Raw genomic sequence first — 13,547 nt, 5'->3', positions numbered from 1 at the left:
ACAACTTTTGCATTCCTGAGATAAACTGCATTTGAAGTTTATCTTTCTTGCATGTTACAGGATTTCATTTTCTAATTTTCTTAAAGATTTTAACTTCTATGTTCATGAGGGCTATTAAACTATAATTTTATTTCTTTGTCATATCATCATCAGATTTTGCTAGCAGAATTATGCACTCAAAGATCAACCAACACGCTGAGGAGGGGATCTCTTTCACCTCCCAGATGCTCCTCTCAGCCTTTGGCACATATGTCTGTATACTTGGTGAAGGTCTATGGAGAAGGGTTGGCAAGCACACTTGCTCTGTGTTGGGGGGTACTTGATATGTAACATTGTTAGAAGTAAAAAATTACAGACCAATTTATGATGACTTCACTTATAATTTTCTGACTTTATGATGATGTGGTAGGGGTATACATTTAGTAGAACATCAATAAATTACATAAGACATTGAGGACTCTAAAATAGGTTTTGTGTTAGGTAATTTTGTCTAATTGCACACTTACCTTGTGTTCTGACCATGTTTAAGGTAGGGTAGGCTAAGTAAATTCTAATGTTCAGAACACTGGGTGTACCTGTATTAAATGCTTGTTCAACTTACAATATTTTCAATTAATGATGGGTTTATCAGGAAGTAATCCTACCATAAGTTGAAGAGGATCTGTGCATTTTTTAGAGGTAAACTTCACACTACTTTTACTCTTTCCTGAAACTTAATTGCAATTCCAGGCAAGAATTTTCTTTCTTTTTTTTTTTTTTTTTATTGTTGGGGATTCATTGAGGGTACAATAAGCCAGGTTACACTGATTGCAATTGTTAGGTAAAGTCCCACCTGCAATCATGTCTTGCCCCCATAAAGTGTGACACACACCAAGGCCCCACCCCCCTCACTCCGTCCCTCTTTCTGCTTTCCCCTCCTCATAACCTCAATTGTCATTAATTGTCCTCATATCAAAATTGAGTACATAGGATTCATGCTTCTCCATTCTTATGATGCTTTACTAAGAATAATGTCTTCTACTTCCATCCAGGTTAATACGAAGGATGTAAAGTCTCCATTTTTTTTAAATGGCTGAATAGTATTCCATGGTATACATATACCACGGCTTGTTAATCCATTCCTGGGTTGGTGGGCATTTAGGCTGTTTCCACATTTTGGCGATTGTAAATTGAGCTGCAGTAAACAGTCTAGTACAAGTGTCCTTATGATCAAAGGATTTTTTTCCTTGTGGGTAGATACCCAGTAATGGGATTGCAGGATCAAATGGGAGGTCTAGCTTGAGTGCTTTGAGGTTTCTCCATACTTCCTTCCAGAAAGGTTGTACTAGTTTGCCGTCCCACCAGCAGTGTAAAAGTGTTCCCTTCTCTCCACATCCATGCCAGCATCTGCAGTTTTGAGATTTTGTGATGTGGGCCATTCTCACTGGGGTTAGATGATATCTCAGGGTTGTTTTGATTTGCATTTCTCTAATATGTAGAGATGATGAACATTTTTTCATGTGTTTGTTAGCCATTCGTCTGTCGTCTTTAGAGAAGGCTCTATTCATGTCTCTTGCCCATTGATATAAGGGATTGTTGGCTTTTTTCATGTGGATTAATTTGAGTTCTCTATAGATCCTAGTTATCAAGCTTTTGTTTGATTCAAAATATGCAAATATCCTTTCCCATTGTGTAGGTTGTCTCTTTGCTTTGGTTATTGTCTCCTTAGCTGTACAGAAGCTTTCCAGTTTAATGAAGTCCCATTTGTTTATTTTTGTTGTTGTTGCAATTGCCATGGCAGTCTTCTTCATGAAGTCTTTCCCCAGGCCAATATCTTCCAGTGTTTTTCCTATGTTTTCTTTGAGGATTTTTATTGTTTCATGCCTTAAATTTAAGTCCTTTATCCATCTTGAATCAATTTTTGTGAGTGGGGAAAGGTGTGGGTCCAGTTTCAGTCTTTTACATGTAGACATCCAGTTCTCCCAACACCATTTATTGAATAGGGAGTCTTTCCCCCAAGGTATGTTCTTGTTTGGTTTATCGAAGATTAGGTGGTTGTAAGATGTTAGTTTCATTTCTTGGTTTTCAATTCGATTCCAAGTGTCTATGTCTCTGTTTTTGTGCCAGTACCATGCTGTCTTGACCACTATGGCTTTGTAGTACAGTCTAAAATCTGGTATGCTGATGCCCCCAGCTTTATTTTTGTTGCAGAGAACTGCCTTAGCTATACGGGTTTTTTTCTGGTTCCATACAAAACACAGAATCATTTTTTCCAAATCTTGAAAGTACGATGTTGGTATTTTGTTAGGAATGGCATTGAATAGGTAGATTGCTTTGGCAAGTATAGACATTTTAACAATGTTGATTCTTCCCGTCCATGAGCATGGTATGTTCTTCCATTTGTTAATATTCTCTGCTATTTCCTTTCTGAGGATTTCATAGTTTTCTTTATAGAGGTCCTTCACCTCCTTCGTTAGGTATATTCCTAGGTATTTCATTTTCTTTGAAACTATGGTGAAGGGAGTTGTGTCCTTAATTAGCTTCTCATCTTGACTGTTATTGGTGTATACAAAGGCTACTGACTTGTGGACATTGATTTTATATCTGAAACATCACTGTATTTTTTGATGACTTCTAGGAGTCTTGTGGTTGAGTCTTTGGGGTTCTCTAAGTATAAGATCATGTCGTCAGGCAAGAATTTTCTAAATTAACTCTTCTTTGACCTTCATTGATCAGCCAAGAATTCGGTGGAGTATTTGCAGAAGAGTAACCACTTATTTACTTCCTCCTAGATACCAGTTTGGAGAAGAGTCAGTAGGTACTCTATTTGCACCATAAAATAAATTGAACTTTCATTCGAAATGAAATATGGATCTCTGAACTGCAAATTTTAAAGGGAAGAAAATCTTTTCCTATATACGTGTATCATAACTAGGAAGTTGCAGTCTGCAGGTCATCAGTTTGCAAGTATTCATATAACTGAAAAATTTCAGTTCAAATTTAATCAGAGTAAAATGCAATCCTGGCATACTTTAAATGAAAAAAGTTAATTAACATTAAAGATAACATATTGTTGTAAAAGGAGAGATTTATCGTTTTTTCTTTGTGCTATTATTTCTGGCAGAAGGCAGGCAGGGGACCCTTATTTTCTTCTCATTATGAAGGACTCCCAAGTACTTTTGGCCAAAGTCACGGGAGCCCCTTCTTCCCTTCCTTCTAGTCAAATCATCATTTTTTCTTCTTAGCCCCAGGAAGCAGTCTTTCTGACACTAATTTTCTATGTGTGAATTCTAATATTACTGTTTTGGTTTTCTGAGTTTCAGGGAAGACCTAGTTCTAGAAAATAGGACTTTGTGGGAGGGCTAGGTAGGAACCTGGATAAATTTAGAGAATTATGGGCAGCTGGGAGAATGTAAAATTTACTTAGATAGGAAAAGCTGAATTGATTTGCATTTAAAGAGAATAAATTATATTAAAGCTTACCTTTTTTGCAATTTGTCTTATGACCAGGCTAGAATTGTAAACAGATAAGTGGTCTATATATTTTTATTATCTACAATATATAATTTCCTTTAATTTTGAGTAATTAACTAAGTTTATTTAAAATATATTCCTCTACTTGTTCATGCAACAATACTTAATTACACACCACATGCTGGGTCCTTTTATCATGGACTTCAAAATGCATATTCTCTAGTGAGTAAAACAGATGCTTAAGAGTAATGAAAACAAAAATCAACTCATATACCCTACATGCTTTAGGAGCATAGAGGAAAGAAGTAAGTAGTTACCTTTTCAGACAAAAAGATCAGAAAAGACTTTGAAGATGTGAAAGTCCATGAAATTTGACACTGGAAATAGTTTATAAGGACACAGAGGTAGAGGCAACTTCCAGGTAAAGGAAACAGGGCCTCTTTTCTGTGATGCCAAAGTAAATGTACAGATAAGCAAAGATCTTGGTGTGTATAGAGGAATACATGTGATAGCTCAGTGTAGCTAAGTGTAACAAGATTGAGTCTAGAATTATATGATTACACTTAGCTACACTGAGCTATCAATGAATTATATTATTTATTTTTCCCTCTCTATCTCTATTCCATTTTTTTCAATTTCTATCTCTTTATTTTTATTTTGCAAATCTGTACAAATTTACGGAGTAAACGTGAAGTTTTTTACATGTACACATGTATAATGTCTAGTGATTATGTCAGAGTATCTAGGGTGTTCATCTCTCGAGTACAATACATTTTTTTTCTTTTTTGGCCGGGGTGGGTTTGAACCTGCCACCTCCGGCATATGGGACCGGCGCCCTACTCACTGAGCCACAGGCGCCGCCCAATACATTTTTGTTTAACTGTAGTCTCTGTATCTCTATCTGTCTCTTTAAAGAGAAGGAGCCTTCACAGGACGGCTCTACTCATAGGTCACAGAGTTCATACCTTTTGTGTTTCAAGAATGCTTGATATAATTGCAGCCATTTCAATCATTTAAATTTAAGCTCTTTCTTCAACATGACTCAGACAAAAGACAAAAGCAGTAGATGCAAATAGGACAGAGAATTTGGATGCAGAGTTTAGAGTCAACGAAGCAAGGAACACGCCAGACCATTTCTAGCTGTGCAACATTTTTATTTTTTCCTTGAGACAGAGTCTTACTCTGTTGCCCTGGGTTGAGTGACATGGGGTCATTATAGTTTGCAGCAACCTCAACCTCTTGGGCTCAAGCAATCCACGTGGCTCAGCTTCCCACGTAGCTGAAATTACAGATGCCTGCCACAATACCCAGCTAGTTTTTCTTTTTTTTTTTGGCCGGGGCTGGGTTTGAACCCGCCACCTCTGGCATATGGGACCGGCACCCTACTCCCTGAGCCACAGGCGCCGCCCTAGTTTTTCTATTTTTGTAGTAAAAAAGGGATCTCACTCTTGCTCAGGCTGGTCTCAAACTCCTGAGCTCAAACGATCCACTCATCTTGGATTCCCAGGGTGCTAGGATTACAGGTGCGAGCCACTGCACCTGACCCTGTGCAACACTTTAGAGGGGGTTAATCTATTATAATGATATTTTTGATTTACTAATGTAAAAAAAAGACAAAGCCATTTCATTTTTGGTTAATTTTAGATGGTAAACAAAGCAGAGGTGTTAGGATTACATTATAGCTGGAAGAAATAAAATACCTGCATTCTTTGACATCAAAAAATAACTAAGGAAAAGGAACACTGAGTGCAATTATATTTCTATTACTAGGAACATCTCCAGAACCCTAAGGAAAAATAAAGGCACACGTGAGCTAGCCACTTGGTTGGTAACAGCCACTCTTCCCTTCTTACTCACAGCCCATCTTACTCCTGCTGTCATCTGAGATCTCCTTTACAGAAAGTTTATTCCTTTGGTGGCTCTCAATTGATTTCCCAGTTTAAAAATATTAAAATGTTTTAGTAAAATTTAAGTCCTTAAAATAATAAAGAAGGCTCTGAATATTGACTCTACCTGCTACAAAAGCAGCATGAACTAGACCAGGATCTCACATCATAGGGAGGTTGACCTGAAGTGCTGGTCTCCTCTGGGATTGGATCTGTTTTTATGTCTTCCTAGCCTTTCTTTTTTTTGTATTTTATTCTAGCAGCAGATTGAGATCATGTATTCAAAGATAACCTGGGCCCTTGTAGGCACTTCAGAGATGGAACTGTTAGGCATGGAGTAATAGGAAAGGTATTCAAATATTAGAAAGCCCTGGTGCTTTCACAACACACATATAAAACTGTAATAGCAAGTAACTTTCTAGGCTGGGGGTGGTGACCCACACTTGGAACCCTAGCACTTTGGGAGGCAGAGGCAGGAAGATTGCTTGAGGCCAGGAGTTTAAGAGTAGCCTGAGCAAGAACAAGACCCCATCTCAACAACAACAACAACAAAATAGAAAAATTAGCCCAGGGTGGTGGTGTGTGCCTGTAGTCTTAGCTACTTGGGAGGCTGAGGATTTTGAGCCTCAGAGTTAAAAGTTGCAGTGAGTTATGAGGATGCCATTGCACTCTAGCCTAGGCAATAGAGTTAGAACCTATCTCAAAACAAAACAAACGAAAACAAACAAAAAATAACTTTCTGAGATTGACTGACAGTCTCAGGAAAATAAAGCCAGGGAAATGTACATACTCTAATTTATATATTTTTTAATTCCCAACTCCTTTATTTTCATGTCTCCTTTTTTCTTCTTTCTCTCCTTGCTCTCAAAAGAACTTGTAGTGTATATATGATATACACCAATTGGTATGAACATTATTTGGGTTGCATAACAGAATGTTGGACAAAAAATTATGGAATATGAATTTTTTAATATGTCAGGTTAATATATCTACTAGGAATAACATAAGGTAGGAAATTCTGAAAAAATTGATTAGTATAATATTATTTAAATTGGATTGCTACCTGATCAGTCTCTTCTACTTTTTCATGCAATTTACCTTTTATATTGTTAATGTTATTTTTTGCTTATTCAAGAGATTTGAAAATATTAGAATAATCAATAAGACTGGACAATAACACAACTAGTTTTAGAGGGGAGTAAATGTAAAAGAGGAAGAAGTAACAGAAATTTAAAAATAGATAAAAACAAGACAATATTGTAGGGGGACTTCTCAATCTTGAGACAGAAAACACAAAGGAGCACAGAAATTGAGTGTATCTTCAGAATAATAGACAAAACACACACAAAGCAGGCAATAATATTTTATAGTTGCATACAGTAAGTTTCTTTTCATGGGGCTCTAAAGATGTTTTGTATGAGCCACTAAAATTGGTCCAGGGATTTTAGTATCAGAAACATGGAGATAAATTAGAACAGGTTCTCATGAGCAGGAAGATAGATGAAGGATTGTGGAGTTTACCCATTAGGAAACATCATTAAATGAAAAATATGGCTTGACTCACCACTAATGGAAGATAAAGCCTCTAAGAATTTGGTAAACATGAGTAACCCAGACCCATGGAATTTAATGAGTGTGTGTCATGAGCACTGTGGGGTGAACAGGCTTTTCATCTCACAGAAGTCCTAACTAGACTGCATTGCTGCCTGCACTTATGCCCTTAGGCTTCTGTGAAGAAGGCCAGAGCCTTTAAGGCTAGATTTGTAGCGTCAGAAGAGAGATAATCCCTTGAAGGGTAGGCGTTCTACTTAGAGCAGACTCCTAGCCATGCCTGGAGTTCATCACACTCTCTCCATGGGCTTATTACCACTGGATGAGGGACAGACAGAGGCATCTCTACAAGAGGGTGTTCCCAGAGTAGGAAGCAATCAACCTGAGAGCAGGTTGTGAAGAGAGCTTCTTATGTTGCCTGGCAAGTCAGTGACCCCAGAAGCATGGCCCTTGACTTCTAGCCAAACTGTAATTTCCCATGGGGGCCATGATGAAGCAAAGAATTTCAAATTCGCAATAATGAGAGCACAGGGAAGTTGGGTCAGTAGCAACAGTGGCAGAGATAATAGGGATGTGAGTTCCAAAAAATGTGTAGGAAGTTAGAACATAGAATAATGAGTGTGACTGGAGGGATACCTATTGGTTATGAGACAGGACACACCAATAATGTATAGGACCCTGATTTCCTCCAGCCCAGGGAAATTTAGGAACAAATTGCATTATCAGTGATGCAAATTTCTCTTCCTCCAGAAAGTGCCAGCGATAGTTTCATAGTTAATTGCTCTGGAAATTATTCTTGAGGGGTGATACTGCAGTTTTAAGTATTAGGAACAGTAACAAAAACTTTCAAAAATTTTACTGAATTAGTAGGGCAGAGATGACATTGTCTGACCTCTTTAGGAGCCAAGTACAAAACTTAGCTTGGGCTTTCTATGTCAAAACATGCCTCAACTCGGCCTTTGTCTTTGAGGAGAGAATTTCATCCAATTTCAGGTTTATAAGTAAATAAATAGTGACAAAGGCTTCTTTCCTAGCTTTATGCAATCTGATGAACAGAAAATGATTGCACAAACATGTACTGGTCTGAAATTGGGTGCATTCAACTACATTAGGAATATATTCCATGTCTATAGATATATTTTTAACTGTTAATCCTATTTCATTTTCTCAAACTCAGTAATTATATTTTCATATGTTTATGTAGTGTTTTACAATGTTACAAGCATTGAGGCTTGGCTGTACAACCTGTCAGTCCAATAATGTGAAGTCTTACTAAGGATCTAATCTATTGCTTAAATATGCATTATCGCTTACCCATACACATCAGCAAAGAGAAAATACACTATTCTTCCAAGCGAAGAAGTCATTAGACATCTGTAGTTAGTAGAATGACTTTTAGAAGTTTTTTGGAGGAGAACAAGGTGAACATAGGATATTTAATGCATTCTTTTGGAAGCCAAAAATGGGGATGAGGATGGAAGCATGAAGGTTATATACTTTGAACATTTTTTTTCTCTAGCAGTAGAATATACACAAAAAGAGATGAAAATATGAATCTCAGCTCCTCACAGATGTGCAAGTCCAGCTCATATGATTAAAGGATTTTGATGACTGATATGAGGCTTAGAGAACACTTATTGGTTTTTGCACTTTATGTGGAAACTTTCTCTGGAAGGTATCTTAAAACTTAAAAATATTTTGTGAGAAAAGGAAAAATTTCAAGGTTTTCAATAATGGGTCTTTACAGGTACAGGTGAATAAACAATATTTCAGATGAACTATTTGCTAGGTTGAAAATAGATTATTATTAAATGATCCTCATCAATGATGGCAAAAATTGAAACTATTACAAACCAAAGTGTTTAAAGACAATTCCACTATAATATTTTAGGTGAACTTAGCAAGAAAATGTCAAGAATAGCTTTAGAGACACCATGTATTTTTTTTTTTTTCCTACAGTATACTCAGGGATAGAGGTGAACTATGAGGAAAGATTTATTTTTGGCTAGAAAGGGACTCACTCTTGGCAGTGAACCAGCATCTTGGATCAAAGAAAACTAGATCATACCAAGAAAAAAGAATTTTGCTTCTAAAGGGCATTGTGACATTATCTTCATTGTTTTGGTCATTTTACCAAGAAAGAAGAATAAAGAAAACATGTTAGTAACAATCAATGTGGGGGGATGAAACTATAGCTGTTTATTATATTATATTTCATACTTCTTTATATTTTCAAGATTATAAAATTTTAAAATATGTGATGAAGTAAATGGAAGTGCTATGTATAAGCTTCTCTTAACCTTCTTCTGCACTCTTAAAGTGCACGCTTGAATTAGAAAATGAGAGAATGAGCAAATATCAAAAAGAAAGCCATGGATAAGGATGTAATTTTAATTATGTTTTCTGCCACTCCGAATGATAGTTAAATTTTAAAGTTAAACTTTCATTTTTCCTATCTGACACTTATATTTATCTTAGCACATTATAATTAAATAAAATTGAAGTCTGTGAGAGCTCATGGACTGTGTCCTGTATGCTGGTTACTGTGTGTGACTGGTGTTGTGACAGGTGGGATACAGGATGGGCCAGTGGGCACCAATAGGGAGCTGGAGTGCCTGGCTCTGAAGCTTGGCTTGGCTCCCTATTGACTGTGTTGTTTGGGGGAAACTCCTTACCTGTTCATGCAGAAGTAGAAATAGTACCTACCCTCTCCAATGTGAAATTGAACTTCTCGCGAAGAGTAAATGTGTTCATATGTGCTTAATACTATGGAAAGAGCCTGACTCTTTAGAAAGGTTTAATAAATGTTCATATTAGCATCATCATGGATCGGAGACTCTTAGTCTCAAGGAGATGCCTCTAACACCTCGCATGGTGCACAGTCATATTTACGTAGAAAAAAATTATGATCTTTAAGTAAAATTAAAAAAATCTCACAGGAAATCTTTCTTTGATCCCCTTAATCCAGAGACTTAGAGAACATAGTGGCTGAAATGACAAAAAAAAAAAAAAAGAAATTAATAAAAATGAAACTCAAGACCATAAAGGAATTAAAGACATTAAAGAACATTAAGAAATGCATTAATCTGACACATGTCAGAGAGTATCAGCATCATGTACTGAAAAAAGACTAAGTTAATGCCACAGAGACTAATTAGTCATTTAAAAGAGCTTTATACTCTTCAGAAAAGATGTCCACAATGAAGAACTGGCCATGCTTCTCTCTAGCGTCAGTTAAAAGTGGGAAAGGAAAAAACAAAAGGTATTTGAAGGAGGGAAAAAAAATGAAAACATTTGAAGTGGTCTTGATTTAAGGGGGCTAATTGAAAAAAAAATATTTTTTCCGTTTTATTAAGTCATACACACATAGATCATGAATACATTTATGCATTTGTGGAGTACAATGTGTAGATTTTTTATACGATTTGGAGTGCTTACGTCAAACTAATTAATATAGCTTTCACTTTATCTACTTAATTATTGTGTTAAGACCTTTATGTTCTATCTTGATAGATTTGACTTGTATCCTTGCAATATGCTCCATAGGTGTGAAAAAAAAATTTAAACTATCAACAACCCCTACCCTCCAAGTCAGGCAATGCACACCATTGCAGTAATGTAGCCTTCCCTTTGGATGTGATCTATCTTGGTATAGATTACTGAATAAACAAATCACACCTTTTTATAAAACTGACAGAGATAATATAGTTTTGAATTATATTTTAGTTACTGCTGTAAAGTCAAATCTATAGGAAAGGTAAATAGAGCAGGTAATAGGGGCCGGTGCACCTGGGAGTGCTGTGTGGTAACGACCCGGGGCAAGCTCATCCACTCTAAAAGAGGAAGCAGCCACTTCTAGCCAACATTCAGGCTTGATGTGCCAGAAATTGGGATTCTTACTTGAAGTCTTATGATTTTAAAGACTTAATAAAAAAAATGAATTAGACATCATTTTGCCTGTAGTTTTAAATTTTTCCATTCTTTTCTTTCTTTTTTTTTTTTACAATTGCCCCAATGTAACATAACTCTATGAATGTGATTTTCCCGTTATGGCTTGGAACCTCACAAAGAATGCCCATTTGTATCACTTTGTAGATAAACTGCACAGCTTGCTGTTTCCTAATTATGCCCAGTCCTGTCCTATATCTAATCTTTTTTTCTTATTATCAAATGTTTTCCTACATCTATTCTCTGGCAGTCTCAATTCCAGCTTGTACAAATGCCATGATCACCTGAAACTTGAGGTAGTTCTTTCCACTTGAAAGCCACCTTTCCAACTCGAAATCTTCACAGCATTTTATTTATGTCTCTCATAATAGCTATTCATTTCTATCTTGTGCCCTGGTTATTTTCATCAGGATCATATCCTAGTCTTTCCTATATGGGCAAAATGATGCTTACATAGTGCATGCTACATGGCAGTCACCACTGCCTTCATTTTGGTATATTTTCTCCATTCTTCTCCATGGAAACAAGACGAATTAATCTAGTAAGATCTAAAATGCCTCTACCAATTTTTCCAGGTACCAGCAGTAGACAAGATGCCTATTCAACCATTCCATTAACAGCATTTTCATTGTTATTCAGTCTTTGATCATTTAATAGGAAAGACATAGCATCTTGACACTTTGATTTTTTTAAAGGATAAACATCCTAGTTATTCAGGTTTGTGCTATATCCAGGCAATAGCTAAGGACATTTTCAGGATAGATCATGTGAGAATAGTGGTATCAATTATGTATGTGCCAAATGTCATCCTAAACACTTTACAGATTTTAATTTATTTAATCTTTTAGAACTCCTTACCACGAATGTACTGTTACTCTCTTGATGTTACAGAAGATAAAACCGAGATGCCAAAAGGGTTAGGCAGTTTGCCTGCAGCTGCACAGCTACGAAGAGGTGGAGGAAGGATTCCAACCCCCTTCCTACTTTGGTGCAGTAGAGCACATCAGTATGCCACTGCTCAAATCCGCGTCATTTTGTGGATTTAGTTTTCCAACAATGGCTTCTTGTCACCTGTCGTGCTTTAAAAAACAACATCAGCAGCAATTTCTCTACAGCTTTCTAGAGAAATTGGATTTATTTAACATTTCTGTGGAAGGCTGGGCGCGGTGGCTCACGCCTGTAATCCCAGCACTCTGGGAGGCCGAGGCCAGTGGATTGCTTGAGCTGACAGGTTTGAGACCAGCCTAAGCAAGAGCGAGACCCTGTCTCAAAAATAGTCAGGCATTGTGACAGACGCCTGTAATCCCAGCTACTTGGGAGGCTGAGGCAAGAGGATCACTTGAGCCCAAGAGTTTCAGGTTACTGAGACCTGTGATGCCATGGCACTCTACGGGGGCAACAAAGTGAGACTCTGTCTCAAAGAAAAAATAAATGAATAAAATTTCTGTTGAAGCAATTTATGGGACAGATATCTATTATTTTTCAGATTAATAAAATAATTTTTGAAAATAATTTGGGCATGGATTTTAGAAGGTTCTAGGGTACTTGGAATCATAATTAGTGTGGTATTTCACTGACATTTTATTTTTCTTTTTGTGTAGTAGATCTGAACCCTTCTCAGAATAGAATTATGAAGATAAATTTTACTTGAACAAGTGGATAGCTCCATAATATCTTTTTTTGTTTGTTTGTTTTTTAGAGACAGAGTGTCACTTTGTTACCCTCGGTAGAGTGCTGTGGCATCACAGCTCACAGCAACCTCCAGCTCGTGGGCTTAGGTAATTCTCTTGCCTCAGCCTCCTCAGTCCCAGTCAGCTGGGACTACAGGCGCCTGCTGTAATTCCTGGCTATTTTTTTGTTGCAATTTGGCTGGGGCTGCGTTTGAACCCTCCTCCCTTAGTGTATGGGGCCGGCGCCCTACTCACTGTGCCACAGGCGCCACCCAGTTTCATAATATCTTAAAGTCAAGATGGCAAGAATTTCACTTCTTAGAAAATTCCTTTGTGTGTTTCTGCACTTGCTTGGACATTTCCACATTTCTGGCTTTGTTTTTTGCTTCTTGGAATAAATATTATGCTGCTATTCTTAACAGATTTGGAAAGCACAATTTGATGAATTATTAAACGTATTTAGTAGGAACAAGGAAAATGCTGGTAAGACTGGAAGATCTCAGGAGGCTTCCTTGTAATTCCTTTGCCCTCCCCCAATACAAAAGGAACAAAAGAAGCGTGGTAAGCTGACTCAAAAGAAGTATTCGCATTTAGTCTGTAATAGTAAAATATTCCATATGTTACCTACCAACTTCTGTAAGTCATTTTTTCCCCATACAGAATCTCAAGTGTGCCATCTTTTATGACATGTGGGTCAGTCATGCCCCTCCTTTGTATTCAAGTTTCTCGTCTTTTATTACCATGTGCTCTGGGAATACCCTTGTCTCTTTACCCCGCCAGGAAATCTTTTCCTGTCTATGTGTCTGGTATGTGACAGCCTTTCCCTTTAATGTGTTTCAGAAGGGACATTTCTTTTTGACATACATTCCATTTGTGATATTTTCATGTCCTTGGGGCAGAAGCATTTCAATTTGTTCAGGACTGAGTATTTTTACAGTGGATGCTGTTTCTAACTTTTGTTTGCCAATTGCATGTTATTTTAGTGTTACAAATATCATCAGCATGGTTTCATTTTATTCTTGCATATTGAATTTTGTAT

The sequence above is a fragment of the Nycticebus coucang genome, chromosome 10 (genome assembly GCF_027406575.1).
Source record: "Nycticebus coucang isolate mNycCou1 chromosome 10, mNycCou1.pri, whole genome shotgun sequence".
Classification (NCBI taxonomy): domain Eukaryota; kingdom Metazoa; phylum Chordata; class Mammalia; order Primates; family Lorisidae; genus Nycticebus; species Nycticebus coucang.
The sequence above is the reverse complement of the archived record's forward strand: the minus strand, read 5'-3'. Positions refer to the sequence as shown.